General features: G+C 56.9%; 1 long non-coding RNA gene across 1 annotated transcript; it reads right to left on the reverse strand.

The window, feature by feature from the left end:
- Positions 1-3,825: 3,825 nt before the first annotated feature.
- LOC121011999 (uncharacterized) lies at positions 3,826-4,769 on the reverse strand. The gene is made up of 2 exons (XR_005781902.1): positions 4,490-4,769; positions 3,826-3,991 (listed from the first exon to the last, which is right to left on the reverse strand). It is a non-coding gene; the product is annotated as an uncharacterized LOC121011999 (long non-coding RNA).
- Positions 4,770-5,225: the final 456 nt, after the last annotated feature.

A 5,225-nucleotide genomic window follows, 5' to 3' on the forward strand; every position in this document is an offset into this window, starting at 1 on the left:
CCAGAAGCAGCGATTGCGGGTGGGGATGTGCAAGGGAGGGAGAGGAAGCCAGTGAGCGTTTCGCAAGGAGCAACCAGAGCTGAGCTCTGCTGGGGAGCCCTGGAGCCAGTGTCCAGGGTGCCCCGGGGCCGTGCCCCCTGACGGCAAAGGACCTGGCGTGTTTAAATTGCCAATTTCTGTATGAATCGGCCGAGAGCTGCTCCCCGGGAAGGATCACTTCCCGGGCACATCGGACCTGCCATTCAGGCTTAGGAGCAGAGCCGCTCCAGTGGCCAGAGAAAGTCCCCACACTGACTCATGTGCGGGCAGCCGGACGCAGGGTCAGAATGCCCTGAAATAGGAGAGAGAGGCCAAAGAGATACGGACGGGGCATCAACAGCATCCGCCCGAGCGAAGTTCTGAAAGATAATAAGTGGACACGATGGAGCCTGACATCCGGGGGGGGCGGGGGCAGACGCACTGACTCATGCAGCCCGGTCCAGGGGCCCCGGGCACCATGCCCCAAGGATGGACCCAAGGCCGTCTGGATCCAGGCAGGTTAAGGCTAAGTGGAGACTGATCAGATACCGGGCAGGAGGCCCCAGAGCAGCTCTCGGGGCCCACACGGGGTGGGCTAGACGTTCCTTCCGAACGGAAAGCCTCGGGTCTCAGGGAGACAGAGCTACCCCCTCAGTCCCTGACGGAATGTGGAACGTGGCAAGCAAATGCGTCGGTTGGGAAAACGCACGTGCAAGGAAGCGTTCACGCAGAGATGTAGCACGGATGCGTAACCTCGGGCGAGGGACTTCGCCTCTCCTGGCCTCAGTTTCCGCCCCCCCCCCCCCGCTGTAATGAGACGCGGTTTATAGAAGGGTCCGCTGCGCAGGCTTGTTGTGAGGATGTAATTAGATGCCACTTCGCGATGCCCGGAAGTCACCTAAAAAATATGACCTGTTCTTGTTGTTATTTGGGGGCCGTATTTCCTGAGCACGGCGTGCACATCAGGTCCCCGGGGATCCGGCGGCCATCAGACACCCACAGTTCCTGCCCCTGCCCTCGTGCAGCCCGGAGCCTCGCGGACATGCTGAAGCGCTTTATATAGAATGTTAAAGAAAGCAAGATAGAAAATTATGCATAGAGCTCGATTCTAATTTTGTTTAAACACACACACTCACAAAGGCCCGAGGGATATACACCAACATGTAACGATACTTAACAGTAGATGGGGGAGTTGAAGGTGGCTGGCATTTCTACAATTCTTTTCTGTGGGGGTTTTTTTATTTTTCTTTCTTTTAAAATTTCACAGCGGACTGTATTATTTAAATTGCCATTTTCTAAAAAGAAAGGAAAACAAATAGGTTTCTTTCTCTGACTTCCCTACCCCTCACCAACTTCATCCGCTTTCTGGGGAAGCAGGAGATCCCCTGTCCAGGGTCCCGGGGCCTGGCCCCACCCCAAGTGCAGTGCGCGGTGGAGGGCAGCCGTTGGAGCGGCTGGACCCACTGACCGCGAGCTGGGAGGAAGAGTCGGGCTCCCCGTCAGTCTGCCCGTGAAGACCGGCCCTGCCCCTGGTGTCTGAGGACTCAGTCTGGGCTTGTCCACCGACCTACGCCTGGAGAGGAAAAGCTGTCCGGTGCTGTGGACAGGTGCGGGCGCTTTCATGCACCCGTGTGCCCAAGCCACCTTGTCTAGATGGCCTTTCTCCAAGCTGACACTTGTTCTGCATCTCTAGGCGCCTGGGCCCCTCTACTGCTTCTGCACTTGAGTCGGGGAGAAAGACAAGTTGTGTTGATTGCTGATCTCGGGGCACATGAGTCTGGGTCTCCCAAGAGTAGCCTTCTTCCCTGCCACGTGTGGAGAGCCTGCTTATGGAATAAAGCCAAGCAGAAAAGATAACTTTGTTGAATCCCTCTGCCCAGCCATTCCTGAAACTGCTTTCCTAGAAAAGAGCCGGTACATTCCCTTTCCTTTTTAAGTGGGCACGAGTTGGGTTTCTGTCTCGGGAAACGGAAGGAATCCTGCCCAGCTTCCTGGAGGGGACATCTACCGGACGAAAACTGGTGGTCGGCGAAAATATCTGGAAGAGTTCCTGGGTCATGACCTGGTCCCTCCATCACTGCTGGGTCACTTCCCTGGATCCCCAAACAGACCGGGTGAGTTAGCCAGGAGCCCCTTCCAAGTATGCCCATGAAAACTCTTACACGGTCCCCCAAGCCCTACCCTTTCCCTCTCTGGACACAGAAGATCCAGCAAGGATCGTCCGAAGGTACGTCAGAGCCACTGGGTGGAAGGTGGGGTGTCCAAACGACCGTGACAAGTAGACCCACGTAGGACTAGAGCACGCGTGAGAAACACACACATTATTGGGCCGAGCCACTGAGATTTGGGGGCTGTTTGTTACAGCAGCTATCCTGCCCTGATCGCTACAATAGGGTGGCACTTTGGAGTTCATACCCGAGAGCTGTGACCCCGCGGGGGTCTCAGAGCTTTCTTTCCACTGAAGATATTTATTGAGCTCCCATTCTGAGCTTGCACGGCCCCACTATATTTCTCTTTATCCAGCTCTGGCCTCGATGGCCTCTTTTCCCATCCATCTGTCTTATCTGCGTGGACCCTAAGCTCCCCCAAAGCGGGGTCCTCGGTCTATCTTCTTCCTATGCTGTGCCCCAGTGACTAGTTCAGTGCCAGGCATACATTAAGTGCTCAGTAAATATTGATTAGCTGGCTTTGCAAAACGGCCACATGCACAGAATTGTTTGAGGCTTAAGTGAGGTTTTGACTGTGATACCACAGGGCACACAGCAATTCCTCAGGAAATAGAGTCACAAGGAGCTAAAGACGGATACCCACGGGCTGGGGAAAGCTCTCAGAGGGAGGGCAGAGGTTAACCGGGGCTGTTCTGCCCCACACATTCCAGACAGTTCTCTCTGGTCTCTGGCTGGCCCCAGAGTCCCTGCAGGAGGCAGGGCCCGGGAAGGGGCAGGGGTCAACGCTTCTCTGAGGGAGCCCCGGTCCCAGGAGGTGTAGGCTGTGGTCGGGGTGAGGAGACACTGTGGGCAACAACCTTCTGAAGGCTTTGGCTGCATGAGCAGCCCTGAGGCAGACTTCTTTCTCTCCTTTGCCTCGGGACAGAGGTGGGTGTGGGATGCCTGATGTGCTTCTGGGGTAAAGCTTCCCTGAGCAGCCTGAGATCTCATCTCAGGAAATGGAAACTCCTCGCACCCAGTCCTACTTGTCCGACGCAGGCTCCAGGGATCTGGCCCAAGACTCCCGGGCTAAGGTCCAAACTGCCTGCCTGGGCCGGCAATGGGGGCGGCTTGTCCAAGCAGCATGGTGTGGTCGTTGACAGCTTGAGCCAGAATGCCTGGGTTCAAATCCTGGCTCTGGCTACTCACTAGCTCTCAGGCTTTGGACTCCTTAGTTTATCTGAGCCTCAGTGTACTCATCTATAAAGTGGGATGATAATAACAGTAACCACACTGGAGGGTTGTTGGGAACATTAAAGGAGTTCCCTCGAGGCAGGACACGGCTGTGGCCCCTGGGTCTCTCTCCGGGGGGTGGCGGGTAGTGTAAATTTCGTGTCTCTACTCTTGTGACAGCACAGACCAGTTAAAAGCTCTGATGTTCCTTATCCCTATGATTGCACTACGTTGCATGTTGGGCTCTTTCTTTGGGATCTTTGAGACCCTACTTACTCCAGCCCCTCAGCTGGGCAGCAAACCCTTCCTTCCCGCGGGGGAGCTGGGGACCCACCACACCCGCTCACTTGCTGTGTGACCTCGCGTAAGTTCCTTGTCTTCTCTGAGTCTGTTTCCTCATAGAAAAAAACCACTTGCAGAGGGATGATGATGATAGAATGAGATTCTTGCTATTTATAGTCATCCAACAACCGCTTATTTTGAGCCCCTACTCTGTGCCGGGCATCGTTGTAGGCTCTGGGGACCCAGCAGGGGACAAAACAGACCACATCCCGGTCCTGACGGAGCCAATGTTATCACAGGGCCGCCACGACCTAAACAAGTAAGTAAAATACATGATGTATGGGATGATGATAGGGGCCGTGGAACGTAATAATTAAACCAAGAAAGGGGAAGGGGAGGGTGGCCAGGGAAAGCCTCTCCCGAAAAGAGTTGGGCCAGGTGAGGGGGCCACAGAGCTATCTCAGGGAAGAGCTTTGCAGGCAGGCATGTTCTAGAACCTGATGAGCGAGGGGAGACTGGAGAAAGGGCAAGGTCAGAGGAGCAGTAGGCTCAGTAGGCCGGGGCCTCCCAGGCCACTGTAAGGACTTTGGCTTTTCTCTGCACACAACTGGGAGCCCCGGGAGCTTCTGAGCGGAGGAGGGCGTGACCTCGCTTACAAGCAGATGTCACCAGTCGGCAGGAGAATAAGGCTCACAGGCCCCGCCCGGCAAGCCCCAGCGCCCGCACTCCACGCCCCCAGCCCCTCCAGGCAGGTCTCGGCCTTGACTCCTGCTTGTCCTCTGCTCGCCGTCTGCGTCCCCCTTCCTCACCTGCCCTCATCCTTCCCTTCCCAGACAAGCAGGAAGCAGGAGCAGGCGACGGGTCTCAGCGGCCATGCACCACGTTCCAGTCCTCCTAGTTAGCATCGCTGGGCCTCAGTGTTCCTCATCCAGAAAATGGAGCGATGACGACAGACTCGCCCTCACCGAGTCCGTGGAGTCCCAGAGATCCGATCGCGGGCAGTGCAGCCTGGTGCAATCCCAGGGTGAACAGACACCCGAGCTTTTAGCTGGTCTGCTTTGTGGGAAGAGTGAAGACAGGAAAGTCACGCGGCCCGCCCCCCCCCCCCCCCGCGGCACAAAGGTCACGCCCCGCCGCCCCCACCCCCCTCTGCCGCGACTCCCCACTCAACCCAAGACTGTCCACGTTTCTGAACAGGTGCTGGACCAAGGTTGGCTGCTTCTCACCAGCCAAGGGATGTCAGCACCTGTGGGCAGCGGTAACGAGTCCCTGAGTCCCTGTGTGAACCGTCGTGGGGAGCGTGACCCGCGCGCTCGGAAACGTCAGCCGCTGCCTCGACTCCCCTCACGTCGCCTGGGAAGGACATCCTTCCTCCGCTGCTTGGCCCCAGCCAGTGAGACAGGCTCACGTGTATCACCAACGCCTGGGACAGAGCAGGGGCTCAGTGAATCCTCACCGGCCGCAGCCACAGCACAGCTAGAGCCGCGTGCGTGTCCTGCTTTGCGCCATTTACCTTGTGGCCTGGGGCGAGTCACTTTACTTCTC

Source organism: Herpailurus yagouaroundi, unplaced genomic scaffold (assembly GCF_014898765.1).
Source record: "Herpailurus yagouaroundi ecotype Mexico unplaced genomic scaffold, PumYag 196, whole genome shotgun sequence".
In the NCBI taxonomy this organism is placed as follows: domain Eukaryota; kingdom Metazoa; phylum Chordata; class Mammalia; order Carnivora; family Felidae; genus Herpailurus; species Herpailurus yagouaroundi.